This window comes from Camarhynchus parvulus, chromosome 4, assembly GCF_901933205.1.
Source record: "Camarhynchus parvulus chromosome 4, STF_HiC, whole genome shotgun sequence".
NCBI classification, from domain to species: Eukaryota; Metazoa; Chordata; class Aves; order Passeriformes; family Thraupidae; genus Camarhynchus; species Camarhynchus parvulus.
The window spans coordinates 19,428,358-19,446,025 of record NC_044574.1 but is presented as its reverse complement, the minus strand read 5'-3'; positions in this window follow the sequence as shown (position 1 = coordinate 19,446,025).

The window sequence follows — 17,668 nt, the reverse complement described above, 5'->3', positions numbered from 1 at the left end:
AAATTTCTTGAGTATTCAAGTGCATCTTAAAAGATCATTAATCTTTTACTTTCCTCCTTTATGAGGATGTTTCATCATTCAGTATATTTCCAATTTTAAAAACTGAGAATTTCATAGATCTTTAACAAAAGCATCAAGTCCATGAATTATATTCTTGAATGGTTCAGTAGTTGCCCCTTGGGTCACAAAAAGTGATCACTTTTGAAAACAGAGCACTCATGCACTTTGACATGGATGTACAGTAAATAAGCTAAACTTCAAATATAGCTGGAGTCTGCATTATTTTTCAAAATCATCAGCAGCTGTTTATTTGACTCTGGGAACTCCTGAATTCCCACAACACCAGAAAGGTAGAAGGCTGAATTCAGTCGTGTTTTCTTAAATATATTGGGCTTCTGCATTTAAGATGTATGCACTCTGGTTAAATTGATCACTCTATTTTTTAACGTTTACAAACGAAAATAATTTAAAATAAAATTAACTTGTTCTAACCTCTGCTTGAGACTAAATTCCTTTTGGCATTTGTGTACTGAAAAGCTATTTTCAGGTACATAAGAACTGACATGCCAGATCAAACTAATGGTCGATCTAGATAGTGTACTAAGTGTGCTTATCAACTCTCACAGTTTTCCTCTGAAATTCCTGATTCAAAAGCTTCCTATTTATTTTTAATCTTGCAGACAACAATCAAACCAGACCATTAATTCCAGGGAGCAATTTACCATATGTGCTTGAACATCATTCCTATGGATCTCAAAAATGCTAGAAGTGTGGTGCCTAAATGGTATATTAAATATGTTTTTACTAAATTATGCTGTCACACACAGTCAAAACAAATAGTCTTCCAACAGCAGACCAAATTCATCCCTAGCAATATTACACAGAAGCCAAAGGGGTTGCACCAAGGATAAAATTAACCAGCTGTGCTTCATATTTACTGCTTCTTTCTATCCATCTGCATTAAAGAATAAAATAAACACTCACTACTTTTGCTACTCCTAAACCAAGCCAGACAAAATTACTTTAAAACTAGTAAAACCACTCACTAGGCAGAAACATTACTACAACTGGAAACTGAAAGCTTTACAGTTAAAGCTTTTTTCCATATAGCAAACCCTCTGAAAAAAAAATTATTTACAGGAAATTATCTTATTCTTTGAGAGTGCTCCCATATGCAATTAAATTTAATTAAAGTTGATGAGATTTAAGCAGTGTTTAAAGTTAGGCACATGTTTAAGTACTTCCCTGAATTAATCCTGTAACTGTCAAACTGTGTATACCATATCAGTAAGCAAGCTAGTTGTTTCTCTAATACCCTTCTAGGACTTGACATCATCTTTACAAATGGAGTATTCTTGCAGGAAAAAAAAATAGGTTCAACAATTAGATTAATAGTTTATGTTCTTGTGCAGGTATGGTTTTTGTAGGTTTTTTTAGGATAAATTTTATTGAAAATTAATGTTAGAGTAATTTTTAATGTTCCATTAAGGTGGTGAGGAGCTGAAACAGGTTTCCCAGAAAAGCTGTGGTTGCCCCTGGAAGTTTTGAAGACCAGGCTGGATGGGGCTTTTAGCAAGCTGATCTAGTGGAAGGGATCTCTGCCTAGGGCAGGGCGTCTAGAACTAGATAATCTTTAAGGTCCCTTCCAATATTCTATGATTCTGTGATTCTGTGATTATTTTTTGGTCTTTGAAAAATATTTTAAACTTGAACGTCTTGCAGGACCTTCACTTGTTCCTATGCATGCAATGAACGCCAGATCCAAGAAGGCAGATTGGTTGGTCCTTTGTTTAAATTACTTATAAGAAAAAGTATACTCAACACATCTGTTGGAAGTACAGCTGCTTAGAACATTAAAAGATAGGCTGTGATTTAAAACATCCTCAACTATATTTTACATAAACAAATATTTCTGTATTTAGAATAATGTATCAATAAGCCTATCTACCCATTTCCAGAAAATTTTGTTTACTCACAAAAGCAAAGACATGCTTAACGTAAAGGAAAATCTGTAACTGGTATAAAAATCAAAATTACATGGAAGGAGGAGTCTGGATATGTACATTTGTCATTTATTCAGTTTCATCACCAGAACAAAAAAAAAAGTCCAATTTTTAAAATTCCAAGACAATAGGAAGTAAACATATTTGAGGTCTAACTTTTCAGTACTTCAGTCACAGATATAGAAAATCACTGACACTGCGCTCTTCCCACCTGAGGCACTAAATGATAACCACTAATAGTGGAACAGGGAGGATATGCAAGCAGTTAATGAATTATCTGCTTCCCCACAAGTACATTTTCAATGTACAACTAAATAGTTGTTTATACAAGCACAATTAATAATTTAATTGTCAATATCACCAAACTATTTTAAAAATAGAACATTCAAACTGAATGTGAAAATAATCAAAAAGCAGAGCTCAACAGATGTTTAATTTAAATTTACCACACAGCTGTGTATTAAGAACAAAGTCATCTTTGCCATACATTATCTTCTGAAGGTGCAGAGATGGTTTCAAGTAAGCCCAAAGAATCTAATCATAATTATGTTCCAACCTCTTCCAGAAGATGATTGTGTTTTCTCTTGACATGGTTGTGACAAAATCAATCTATTCCTATTGTCTTTCAAAAACTAGAAATCTAGAGGAGCTCAAATGGGACCAATCTTGATTTTAAGTAAGCTTTAAGTAAGGCAAGTCACAGAGAATCTGCAGACACCATTCTTTCAGTGGTAGTTTCAAGTAACAAATTCCACTCTTAAGATTTTTAGATCGTAAAACTGAGTTTGTGGAGATGAGCCTGGGTAAAATCTGCAGAATTTAATTCACACCATTTACTTTACATGGTACTATAACTGCATCCTACAGATCTTAAAATTCCAGGATGCTGCTGTTGAGGAAGCTCATTATAGTAAGTCTAACAAGACAAATAAAGCAAGAGATTATTCCATTTAAAATAAAACCATCCCAGATCATGAGAGCAGAAGATATTCTTTGTTTAGGAACATTCTAGGTCTATGTATGTGTGCCTATACGTACAGGTATGTGTGTGTGTATATATATATACATGTATATGTATACACACATGGGGTGAGGTCTCTGACAAGTTCCACTGCATTCTGCTGATATTGCAAGTTTGCATAGTGCCTTAGGTTACTTTTTAATTGAATTCCTCTATTTATACATGAGCAGTATTAAAGAAATCCCAGAGAAGTGCAGTGTTTGATACTGGATGGTTTTGTTCAATGCCACGTCATTTTAATTTATATTGAAGGAGAACTTGTGGGAAGCAGGTTGCAGTTGCTTAAGCTTTAAATGTCAAGTAGGGGTGAGGAGGGGGGTGATGTTTAGTTAATGTAAAAGACAGTTTCCTAAGTAGAATTAAAGAGCATAATTTGTCAGCTAGACTATTTAAGTAAAATGGAGTGTCCTTTTCAGCTCACAGCCTATTAGAGGAGGGGAAATCCTCTTGAATACCAATTGCATTTCTGGAGAGTACAGCATGCCTCTAAATATATTCTGTAAGAGACTGAAAATTCTTATCTTCTGACCTGTATTGCACCTCCATAGAGTAAAAATATAGGAAGCAAAAAGAAAGGAAATTATTTGGAGCAACACAAAGTAAATCATGTATTACGGTTAATAAAGAGCTGAACAGATGTTTAACTGAATTTGTTTTTCTGAAGTTTGATAGTTGATTTGAGTCTGAATGAAAATAATACAATTTACAGTAAAGAAGTGACAAACTTGAAACACCACCAAAAAGGAAATCCTTGGAGTCACTCCAATACAGCCTTTTCCTTACTTTTCTCTTAATTAAAATCATAAAATCGTGAAAAAAAGTTTAAATATGAACAACAATAATGATAATTATAAAGCCTCCTTACAGAAGCATTTTTAGCCCCAGGATCTCAAAATTCCTGTAGAAAGAGACATATTTCAATCCACTGTATAGTGGAGCTAAGAATAAAACCTTGTCTCCCAAGTCTTCTTAGACTGCTGCCTCCTTCCTCTTCCTCTCATATTTCTTCTCAGGGGATAGAGAAAAAGGAATATGTCTGAAATATTTAGTCAAAAGCAAAAAGTAAAATAATTTCAGGATTTTGCATCTATTTCAATACTACTGTGCAGAGGGGAAAATCAGAGTTCTCATTCTTTTCGCAGGAACTCAAAGACAGAAATCTGCCTGAAATGTGCAGTATGTATTTAGTGAGTTTGATTTGTCCAAGGTGCTGCTTAGTCACTGCATATAGCCTTTTTCTGATGATCTGTCTATACAATCTGAGGCATAGATAAAACGTTCCCTGAATGGTTTCAACTTGCTTAGATATGCCAGGATATGTGCTCAGAGTTTTCAAATTCTATCTATATAAGATTTTTCAGTGGGGAAAAGGAGAAAATGTGGATAAACATAGATATATGATAACCATGTGACTTGCAGCCATTTTCACTAATAGAATTTAACAAACTTCCTAAGCATGACTGTCATTACCAAGCCTTAAAATCCTCTTGACAGAACATGGCAAGAAACTAGGATGCATATATTTCAGAGATTTTTATTCTGCTAGTCCATTCGTTATTATTCTGCCAACCTCCTGTGTTCACAAAGCAAGCAAAACTTTTAGCTTCAGCATTGCAAAGGTGGCTTAAAAAAACTCTAACAGTAAGTTTATCTAAATATTACTTAAAACTAACATTTTAAACAACAGTTACATTCAACAGGAGAGAAACCACACATATACCTTAATTTTATTAGAGTTACCACCCATAGATCTAATATTTCCCAGAATTTACTGGGGTACTTCGCATAGTCCTTGGGTCCCCTCCACATCCAGCCCCAGCAACTTTATATATTCCACCAACATATCTCCTCCTTCAGGCTGTTTTACTCCCACTTGTAATGCTTTCAGAGAAGGAGAAAGAGAAAAAAGGTGCCTGGATGTTAAAACTTTTCTGCTTGGCTGCTTCAGAGACTCTTTTATGTCTTTCTGCTAACCTTAGATTGGCTGGATGCTCTTCTTCATCCCCAGGTTTCTGCAAGGAGTTCCCTCCTGAAACAATATAAAATGTGACAGAAAACTACTTTTGAGTTTTCACAGAGTGGGAGGAATCACTGGCTGGAATGTCTCATTATTTCTGAAACCCAGATGAATGCAATAACCTGTGTCTGTGTGCTCTCACCTACAGGAGCTGGGATTCCTTTAACTCATTGGGTTCAACAACAATACAACTGAGGAGAAAAATTTCCCACTAGATATACATGCAAACACTTTCTGAAGGAAAACACATATTTTTGTAGTTAATTTCTTTGATTAAAAAAAAAAGTCTTACTTGTAACATTATTAATTAAAGTCAGTAGGTTTTTTCTCCCTCTAAAATAAATTAAAAAGAAAAAAACAAAAAAAAAAAAAAAAAAAACAAAACAAAAAAAAAAAAAAACAACAACAAAAAAAAAAAAAAAACCAGGAGACACAGTTTAGCTATGAAGTAGGCCTTTGAAAAGTTCAGTGTCCTGCTGTCTGCTGTGGAAGAATGATCCTGGCTGGATGCCAGGTACCCACCAAGGCTGCTCCATCACTGCCCTCCTCAGCTGGACAGGGGAGAGAAAATAAAACAAAAGTCTCGTGGGTCAAGATAAGGAAACAGAAATAGCTCAATAATTCCTGTCATTGGTACAACCAGATCTTAAAACACCTTCCCCACATCCATCCTTCCTTCCCAGGCTCAACTGCACTCCCAAATTCTCCAACTCCTCCCCACAGCAGCACAAGCACACAGGGAATGGGAGCTGTGGTCAGTTCATCACATGTGGTTTGCGCTGCTTCTTCCCCCTCACGGGGAGGACTCCTCACACTCATGTCCTGCTTCAGCGTGGGGTGCCTCCCACAGGAAACAGTCCTCCAAGAACCTCTGCGATAGGAGTCCTTCCCACTGGCTGCAGTTCTTCATGGACTTCTCCAGCATGGCTCCTTCCTACATGGTGCAGCCTGTCTGCAATACAGACCGCTCTGACACGGGACCTCACAGGGTCCTAAGTGCTGAGAGCACGCCTGCTCCAGTGTAGCCTTCTCTCTCCATGGGGCACCAGCACAAACTTCCCACAGGGACACAGAAGTCTTTGGACATCCCCCCCGCTCCACCATGAAGTCTTCCACAGGCTGCAGGGGGATCTCTGCTCTGCTGCAGTCCTGCATGGGCTGCATCACAGGCTGCAGGGGCATCTCTGCTCTGCTGCAGTCCTGCATGGGCTGCAGGGGCACGGCTGCTTCCCCAGGGTCTGCACCACAGGCTGCAGGGCAATCTCTGCCCTGGCGCCTCGTGCGTCTCCTCCCCCTCCTTCTGCACTGACCTGGGTGTCTGCAGAGCTGCTGCCCTCACACATTCTCACTCATGTCTTCCCACTGCTGTTGTGCAGGAGTTATTTCTTGTTCTTAAACCTGTTATCACAGAGGCACTACCAACATAACTGATGGGCTCAGTCTTGACCAGCAGTGGGTCATGACTGGAGCCAGCTGGAATTGCCTCTGCTGGACCCAGGGAACGCTTCTCACAGCAGCCACCCTTGTTGCTTCCCCACTACCAAAACCTTGCCACACAAAGCCAGTACATCTGTTAAAATTAGCAGTCTGTTAAGGAAACTTACTAAAAACAACATACCCAACTTTAACAAAAATGCCTTATAAAGGCTGTCTACTAAAAGCATAGCATGGAATATTTTAGTGTAGCTAAAATTTTTGAAGCTCTGCAGACCTTAATTTGGCATCACACTTGTCAAACAGCTCCGCTGCTTGCATAGTGCAGGTATTCATATTCTCTTTCAAAGCTGAAGATATAAAACTTCTTTTTTGATTTTTTTTTTTTTCAGTCTTACAGTTCTGGTAATAAGGAATGCCTGCCAGCAAAATCCCTGTAATGATCATCCCCAACACACTTTAAGAGTCCAGCTACTCTGGTAATTCTCTCATCAATTTCAGTAAATGTTCACTTTAGAACATAATGTATTTTATAATTATACAGTTAGAAATATGAGCATATTGATTTGTGTGGAGAATTGAAATGTTGCCCTTCACCAATTTTTAGCTTCATCATTGCTGAAAGTGCTCCTGATGTTCTTGTGTTTCTTACTTTTTGCACATATGTCAATTTTAGACCTTACAGATATTTTAAAACTTTTTTAAATGTCCAGGTTTAAAAAAAATTATACTCAGATTATAGTAATCTGAGTTTCAAGGTAAAATTAATTTTTTTCTTCCACAGATCATCAAGCTGCAGCTTGATCTTTTTACAGAGAAAGATTTCTCATCACTATGAAGCATTTTCTTCTGTATGGTGTTTGGATAGTTGGTTGGACTCTCAATTTCTCCCAATCCCTTACATATGGAAAACTGAAATTTTACTGAGATTGGAGGAGTAAACAAAAACCAAAAGGTTGTAAAAAAATCAAAAAAATTACTTTAGTTAGAAGTCAGAATTATTCCTCCAAGGGGGTGACTTTTTATATGAGTATAGAATTTCTTTGTATGATTCCTGACACAGTTTATTTTCCTGTATGCAGTCTGGAGTCAAAGGTGACTTGGCTTCCTGGCACGGCGTATGAAGTTTCCTGGTTTCAACCTGTAGACACTATTTGCATAAACCCAATCTTTGTGAGCATTTCTGCTACTTCCCTTATTCAGACCTGCTTTCAGGACCATGAATTTTAAAACTCAAATAAACATGAACAAAAATCTGTTCTAGAGATGAATTAACTATGAGCAACCTGCACACCCTGCTTAGTGGTGAGATGAGGCTGTTTACTATTTCCTGCCCTGACTCAGACTTCCTATGCAAATGTAAGCAATATTTTTTCACCCTTGTGGGCAAAATTCCCATATCAAAGTCACATCAACATGACAAACAAATTTATTGTTTTTAAAATGCAGTTATTATGATGATGAGACACACATACAATCAGTGTTATCAGAGAAATAATTTAAAATTGCTACTTATAGCCAAATAAATACTAAATAAAATGTTTTCTGATGCTCACAATCATTGTCAACTTTCCCTTTTCTTTTTGTTTTAACCTTCACTGCCTTACCAGTGCAGAAACCTATCTGCTTTCTGAAACTTGTGCACTTGCTTTACCCCATTGCTCTCCTGTTCTATTCGCTGCTTCTTGCTGCCTTTCCCCATTTGCAAATTTCCACCTCCATTGGATGAGTAAAAAAAAGGCTCCAGGTAAAAAAGAAAATCCTTATCTCACATCATTCATTTTACAGGCCAGCCTCCCAGCTGATTGCTGCTCCCTGCAAAGGGTAATGCAGAAGCACAATCTGAAGCTGTCTTTACTACCACAGACTGCGCTCTGTGCTCTCATTATTTTTGGTTCTTTCAGCAGCTATCCTTAGTATATAACATTATGCTATCTATCATGTGTCTGAACCTATTTCTATTACTTTTTGCTTGCTTCCACTGGTTTAACAAATTATATATTGTGGTATTTTTTGTATGTTTCAGTAATAACACTGAGTCTTATAGTGAGTCTCCACTGACTACTACCACAATTTTGAAATTTCAGTAAATTCCAGTGAATCTTTTATATTTTTCAATTATACTGAAGTCTAATTTAAACTTTTCTTCTGTTTAGATCCCTACAATCTGAGGGATTTTTCTTTTTTTACCATTTTAAACTCTGAAAGTCAGTGGCATACATTGCAAAGTTGCATTATACCAGTATTTAAGGTGAGGTGTAGTGACAATTTTGGATAGAATATCCATCACTGATTTTGTACTCCTGGCAGTACAATCCAAGAAGCATGTTTTTCTTCAGCACTACAACTGCACTACACTGAGGAACTGACAGATTTTTCACACAATAACTCCCAAACTTTTTCTGTCTCTTGGCCAGAAATCTGTGACATCTTTCCTTTTTATGCATACATTGATTTTTCATTTGCATTTTTGATTTATTATCATATGCTTGTCAGCTGACCTACCATCTAAATCTTTCTGCATTGTTTCTAATTATATTACAGGTATAACAAAGAGATATTTTCCTTGGGTCTTTTTATCCTAAATTCTACTAGAGAATAATAAATTGTCTTCTTATTATAGAAATAAAAAAGGTCTACATTATTTCTGTGCATTATTGGGGAAAAGAAAAGAGACAGCAGGAAGCAATAAAGATGTATAATCCAATTCTACATTCTGGAAAGAAAAGGGTCTAATATCATTTATGGTGTCAGAAATAATGTTTCTGGGAAGGGTAGGGATGGGTTATGATTACCATCTATCATTCCTCTGTAACAGCTAGTCCACAGAGTAGCTTGCAGGCCAAATTTTTTTTCAAATTTGCCCTGGAAGCCCATCTCATCATGCCACTTTACAGCACACCATATGTTTTACCAACATGGTTGTTTCAAATCTTGAACCCTTATTAAAGTATCTCTTTATTTATGATACACCTCATATTTTGCTTTGCTTATTAGAAAATATCAGGAAAGAAATTTATAGCAACAGATACCTATTTGACCTTACTAGTTAAGGTATATTATTTAAAGGATACCACATTTTGGCTTGTCAGAGCCATGAAATCTGCCAAGCAAATACTTCCTCTTGCATCATATCAGAGAAAAAGACAACTTCTGGTACCTGAGGAAAGGTGTGGATATTCTCTCTTCTGGGGAAAGTCTTAAGGATGAGGCCACAGTCAAATCTCTATTCATAAAAGAGATTCAGACATTTCCAGAAGGCTGAGGTGGCCTTTGTGTAAAAGATAATTTCAGAGCTAGTGTGGGTACAAAGATAACCTGGATGGAAAAGAAATAACAACAAACTGGTACTGCAACAAAGAACCTGTAATTTTGGGGCAATCTAATCTAATCTAATCTAATCTAATCATCATATTGATTAGAGTTAGGCAATTTAAAATATATGCAGGCACAAAGGAAGAAGAAACAGGTGATGTGACAGACAAGAACTTCAAGATCTGAAAGATAAGGATCACCTCTTTTCTGATGGGCTTGCCAGCCCTTGACAGGGAAAGGAAAGAGGATATAGAGTTTAAAATGGTCAAAGAGAGGAACAGAAAACCAGAGATGATACAGATACAGCAGCATCCAGAGAAGAAAAAACATCTAAGGTCTTAAGAAATAATAGAAGGATCTAGAATCTGTAGCAATTAGTAGACTTGACAGGACTTGCTCAGTTTTACTCCCTACTAGTAGGTGCTAAGTAAATGTAATGCATTCTGTATTCTTTGCTAATGAAGTGGTACAAGGAATTAGATAGTGCATCTCTGCTTTAGCATCTCACAATAAGAGAAACTAGCAATTTCATTTCACTGTGAGGATTCAGACCCCTAAAGGGAACCTACAAGAAACCCAGAGAGGGACTTTCAACCCTTTCAGAGTTATTATGCCATATAACTAAATTGCACATAGTTATAGGAGAAGGGGTGATGCTTTTAAAATGAAAATGCGTAGATTTAGATTAAATATTAGGAGGAGATTCTTCACTGTGGGAGTAGTGAGGCACTGGAACCAGTTGCCCAGAGAAGTTGTGGATGCCCCATCCCTCAAGATATTCAAGGCTGGTTTGGCTGGGGCTTTGAGCAACCTGGTCTTGTTGAAGACTTCCCTCCTCATGGCAGGTGGGTTGGAACTAGGTGGTTTTTAAAATCACTTTCAACCCAAACTATTTTATGATTCTATGATGATTCCCTCTCTCATCTGCTTCAGCTTGCATCTAGAGGGTGGACTGAAAATGTGCCTTTAATCAGCAAGGCTAGTTGAACAAAATGTCTTCCCTCCATCAGCTCAGGCTGATTGATAGCTAGTAGCACTAGTTATGTTGTTCCTGTTCTGGATTACAAAAGCCTGCCATTCAAAAAGAGTTACTCTTTTTCCCATTTACTCTTTGTGGCAAAATTGCTATGAATTTATTTCAGATTTTAAAAGTATGGCTCAAAAACACAATGATGCAAAATAATCTATTTTAAATTATCTTTACATAAGTTCTGGAGTCAGAACTTGTCCAGGAATATGCCAAAAACCTGATGTAGTTCTTACTGAGCTGTTAATTGAAGCTGTATTAAACCCATATTATTCCCCTCTGCAAACGATGTCAATATCTCAAAACCAGATTAGGTTATGAGGAAAAAATAAATTTAAAAATAAAAACTCATGCAGAAAACAGTTGTGTCTCCTGATGCAGGGATAGCATATTGTGCTTTGCAAAGGTGGTTACTACAAACAGCAGTATCCTGCATGAACTGTATGGAAATGAATTTTATTTCAGTACAGTGTATTAGAGATCCACAGTCCAACTTTGTCATCATAATTTTTCATACAATTATGTGTGGGTCCTATCTTGCTAAAGATTCTATCTGTCTTTTACTGCCTCTGGCTGTCATCTGGAAGAAAGTTCTCAATCATAATGTAAAAGACTTTCCAAACCCAGAAGTTAATGGCCATAGCAATAACTGCTATTTATGCATTCTACTCCCCAAAACCTCTGAAGCATTAGCAACATCTGCAAATTCAGAAAGGCATATGCCAAAGCATGTGCTAATAGTAGCTTACTGGCAGCAGCATGATGATGGATTTGGGACCATTTCACCTTAAGAATCAGTCTTTTCCAGATTTTTCGAGTGGTTTTATTTGGCTGATTTTACAATAGCTTGCTTGAAAATAAATTTGGTGATTACATACCTACCCTAAAACAAGCATCTAAGTCACTGAACATTGTGGCAATTTTTTGTACTGTCTCCACAGAAAACCTAAAAGTGGTGTAAATAGAGGGACTGGCAGACACTCTCATTGTAGTCTGGTTTTAAATAATTAGGGCAGGGTTGCAGCAAAACTAAACTAGATGTGAAAATATGGATTGTTCTGACTGCTCCATTTTCTGACGTCTTCCTTTCAGCACAGTGTTCTAAGAGACAAAACATTCCTATATGATGTGAGATCTTTCGACTTGAATGCATAATTTATCTATGCAATTCCTATTTCAGAATCTATTGTTTTGAAGAAGTCTCTGGTTCAAATATTTTTTTAAAAATCCTTCTCAAATTATCTGCTGCATTTCAGGGTTAACCCTCAAAGTGCTCTGCCATTCATATTCCACACAGCAAATCAACGACTGCTGCTCATTTGTGATTCCTGCCAAATTGCTACACTCTGCTCAGACTGAATAGCTCAAGACCCTAATATGGTGACAGCTGCTGGGAATGTTATTCTGTAAAATGAATAGCTGGATAGTATTCTATCAGCTAACAGCACACAGTCTTATGAGATCTTATTTGAATATAGGTAGTGATAGCACATTTCCTTGCAACCCATATGTACTTCACAACATGCTGAGTTTGTTCCCATTGCAATAATTATAGCTGCTTGCACTTTTATAAGGTCATACAAATTCTTGCAGGATTAGGGTCAAACTTCAAAATTTAGCAGTCAAATGAAAGTGCATGATCTTTTTGGTTTTTTAACTGGTTAATATAATCTAATGTAGTAAATGCTTTTGTCCATAATAAATAATGATAATTTAGGAAACTAGAATATACCTAAACCCAAGTCAGTGTGTTAGAGCACTTTCTAACAAAGGCAAGAAAATAATGTGTATCATAACAGCCACAAAATCACACTTTTAATAAAATAATCAATCTTCAGATTAGAATACTTTACATTTCCTATTGCCACCATTTTTGCTGGAATTTTCTTCCACACCTCACTACCTTACAGTACAGGCCCTAATGCACTTTTTCTTTTTATTTTCTTATTTTGAAGATAAACAGTGTGTCTCATTCTTTGTTGCCAAAAACATGGACTTATGAGGAACATTCTCTCGCTCCCAGTCTCTCCTCTACAATCTAAAGAAACCAATTTAGTCTCATGCTAAAATATAGGTATTTCTTACTGAGTCTGATATTTTTCTCCACTTTCTTTTAGAAAACATGTGATCAGGCCTCCATCTACAATGGTACTTGCTCTACATACCTAGTATGGAACAATTTATAGAACAGCAAAACCAATATTTTGTCTTCCAACATGCATTAGTGGCTTAAGCTGACTCCCTTAAGAGTGAGAAATGTGGGTATTTTACAAAAGTTGACCAATGAGATCAGTGGTACACATCAATGAGGATGGTCTGCATTGTCAAGTCTGGTCACAGGGAAACAGGTACAAGGTAAAACTAGTGCAACAGTTACAATGTGTGCTAAACTTCAGAAAGCATAGAAAATTTGGGACACTCTGACACCTTTCTTAAACTGAATTGCAAATTGTACTGCCACGTGTGGCCACAAAATGTAAACCAAACCACAGAAATGACCCAGGCAGAAAGAAACCAAAACTAAACCATCCTCCCCACACTGACCCTGCCCCACATACTCAGCCCTGGAGGGTACAGGCAGTGATGCTGGGAGCAGCCAGGAGCTGTAGCTACAAACAAATACAGTAAGAGACAAAATAATTGCAGCTAGCTTTTATTAATCCTCAGTGTCTTTTGTATTGCTGCAAGAATTTTATTATTGATTTTCAGCAAGATTTTTAACAGCTGGGGGAGGGCAGTTGGTTTGGGTTTTTTTTAAAACAACATGAGTTTTGAAAAAGGAGCATCAAAGTTGAGAAGCTGAGAGCAGTATCTCTTTAATTTGGTTAATTTGTGGGGGAAAGGGTTAGTGCTTAAGCAGGTACACGGCACTCTGTCAAGCAGCAGATGAGTGTGGGTGAGATTGAACATTAGATACTGTCCTACAAATGTATTTTGTGACAACAAAGGGAAATTTACTGCAAAAGCATCGTTTAAAGACGTAGAAGTAGAGTACTTGAAACACACTGGCTTTAGGCAAGTCCTTTCATGTACATTTAAATTATCTATGGACTCAAGTAGAATCTCCAGAGGGGGTTTGCAGGTTTCACAGTCAATGTTCAAGCCCTGTTTTAACGTTGTGAACAAGAACTAGAACAGGCCTGAATGTGGGGTTATAAACCGTGTGTAATAAACAATGTCATTACTCCCCACAGCAAGCAGATAGACCTCCTGCTGCATCCTGACTCCCTCTCTGTACTTAAAAGAGCAATTCAGAGCAGGAAGCTAACTCAGGTGCCAGGAGACAGCCTTGGGAGATGACTTTTTCTCTCCACTCCCTTCTCAAACATACTGGTTTAGGCACCTATGATTATCCCAGAGTAAAACTCACCCATGTCCCATAAGGAGTCATTTGAGAATTTTCTCTGTACTTAAGTTCAAATTTATGTTGAAATTATTAATTAAAATTTTACATTACATCAGTTGCAAGACTGTTCTTGGAGGAATTTCATTATTATTTCCCCTTTAACAAAATCCATTATCATCTCCACTTGAGCTGATCCCTCACTTCCATAGAATTCCAGTACAATTCTCTATCTTCAGTAGTTTAACTACTAATTGCCTGGGAAACACTGGTAGATTTATTTCTCTAAAATTATTCAAAGACAATGGGTTAACCAGATTTACTGAACTTTTGGGGAACTGTGTGTTTCATTTGAGCTATTTCTGTAAGTAGTTTCTAAGCAGTTCTTGTTTTCTGTTGTCTTGAAGTACTTTCAGTTGTTCTTTTCTCCAAGAAACTTCTCAAACCTTGCAGTTTACTGAGCTCAAACCAATAGTTCTGTAGTGACATTACACATTTTTGCCCATCTTCTTCACCAAAATTAAGTGCTTTCAGATTTTGAGGTTCAGTGTAATACAGTATAGGAACCACATAGAAAACATTATCCACCTTTTTGAGCATGTAGGTTATATTTGCACCAATAACCAGGGCCAACCCTAAAGTTACCCTATGCCCTGTGTCAGCCAGAGTCAAGGACCCAGATTTCTCAGGTTAATAGTCAGGAATACCAAGCAAGAAACATCTTGTAGGTAAAGTGTGTTCACCTTGACAATTCAGTTTAAACTTGATAATTCTCTGTATCTATGTCTTTGTTCAGATGGCAACATAAAATTTCACTAACCATATATGTTACTGAGGGAGAAAATTTTAAGTGGATGGGAGCTGTATTTTGCCAACAGATTGCAGCATAAGAAGAACACTAAAATGAAGGTTTTTGCTGGGACAGTGTCAGTATAGCAGAGCAGCATGTTGTGACACTCCCCACCTCCCTCAGAGTTTGGTGACCCATAAAACCTGAAATCTTTTGCTCTGTCCTTGTTGCCATCCCGATTGCTCTGCCCTGCAGTTCTGCCACACTTGCAGAAATGGTGACGCTTACATTCTTCTCTCACCCTAACCCTGCTCCTCTCGTTGGCACATCTCTCAGCTCCACAGGGTGCAAGGCAGTCAGCACCATCTCCACCACACACAAAAACCTTAAACTCCAGCCCTTTCTCAAACACCCTTTGTACTGCATGAAGTACAGAGCGGCCTGAAGAGACCCTGCATTATAGAAAGGCTGCACTTTGAGTGTGGTTAATACACCTTGGATAAAGCAAGCATGAATGATAGCTAGGACGGGGGTGAAGGAGGAGGCTCAGGTACCCTAGAAGGGACTATGTCAGTAAAGACAGACCTGCAATGGCATCTTGTTCAGATCTGATATAGTTGTGAAAGTCCAGGACATGCTACTGCTTTACAAATACCCTGCCACTGCATCAGGAATATTTTTACAGAAATAAGGACTTTTAAATCATTTGGCTGGATAGTCAAAGTTAAAAAACCCAGAGGTGTTTAACTATGCCAAAATAATGTAACAAGAACCAGAATTTGTACATTTGTCAAAAAATAGCTAACATAAACAGCTAAGTGGGGAAAAATAAGATGCAGATGGGAACCTAAATTGGCACTTCTTATCTTCTGCGTGCTTGACTTCACAACCTTAATACTACAGCTTCTGAATGAATAATGTCCTTGTTTTGTTTTAAGAACACTACAGCCACAGATAACATACCAGACAAAAGACAGTAGGGGAAAAAGTTGGGTTATCACTTCATTTTACATTTTCATAGACTATCTTCTTTTTCTTAGAATATTTGATTATGTTTGAATGCTGAAAAATATCTCAAACATGAATCTACCAACGGCCTCCACTTTTTATTTACCATTTTTTAGGGAGGAATGACTGTAAAGAGGCTTTTTCTGACAACTTGAAAACAGAATTTACATAGAGATTAATACACTTGAGACATTCCACGGGACACAAATCTATTTAATTAGTTTCTCTTGACTGTAATCATTCTATCCAAGATTTTATTCCACACCTCAAAAACTACAGACAAAAAAATCCAGTTTGTAATCACCTTGCTGAAACATGCAGATGTCCACTAATTATTTTCTGTTAATACATTCTTTGCTCATTGGCTGAAAATGAAGCTTTGTCTGTGAAGTTATTATATGAGAAAAAGGTAAGAATATCTCTGCAAAGCAATGGCTGATATGAATGGCTGGCTAGACACTGTGCAAACTTCCATCTTGGTAATGCCACCAGCTGGCTCAGAAGTTGTTGAAAACTTCTTATCTGCTTCATTTTTGCCTCATTTAGTGCAGCATTTTTGCTCGATGGTGGAATTTTGACAGGGCATTGTTGTGGCATTGTTTCAATTTAGTTGGTGCACTGATCTAGCTATACCACAGGCTTGGCAGCTACAAAAATATACTTCATTCTCCCATATCTCCAGTGATTTTACAGCCTTCACAACATTCAGATCTTATCAGCCTCTGAATTTCAGCTTCTCAGAAAAGTGCAACTTTCCTTTCTTTCCTCTTCTTTGCCACTAAACATTCCTTTTTATCATGATTTTCAAGCCTTCATCTTTAGAGCATAGAGGTCAGTGAATTTTTCATCTTTACTTCTACAGAGATATTCCCGTGCATCCTAAAACAATGACCAAATAGTTCTCAGAGGACACAACACACAAAACCCCTGCTAGAGCATTTCTTTGCAAGACGGTTATTCTATGAAACTTCTTGCATGGCATTTATTCAATGCAATTATAATTGACTTCTCTTATCCCATCCCCATAAAGAGTAAAATGTTAAAATAATGTGATAAAGCGAAAAATAATAGATGATATATAAGGATCATGCATTTTAAAAATAAGTTGTTAATCTGTCAATAAAATCAATAAACATTTGTGGGTATTCCTGACTGTGGAAAAGATAAATATTTTGTTGTAAATATAAAGAAGCCAGTTGCAAATTTTGCCTGTCACTGCAAAGGCACAATGTATGATGTATTAACCTTTCAGCCCATAAGCATTTGTATATGTATTGGCTCTAACTGGCACCAGCAAACATCATACTTCATTGAGAACAGAAATAATTTTTTGCTGAATGCAATACATGATAAGGCCAGTCAAAGGGAAATTAAGTTATAACCAATTTTTTCTTAGCTGGCCTCTTAATTAAAGTCAATTTAAAAAAACTTTATAACTGAAATATTCATGAGAGAAATAATAGTCTAACTAGAAAGTATTCCTTGAAGATGCATTTTTGCATATTCAGTGATGTTTGTACAGCTGCTTAAACCTGTAATTGACATCAGGTCTTCTTGCTGATTTTCTGAGAAAATCCAGCTCAGGTAAGAAAGATTTTTTCTTTCAGTCTTTCAAGACACAAAACTGCAGAAAAGTGTATTCAAGAGGGATGTTTGAAGTACCATGCAGGAGCTAAAGCCTGTTAACAAATAATGAAACTAAGATTTAAA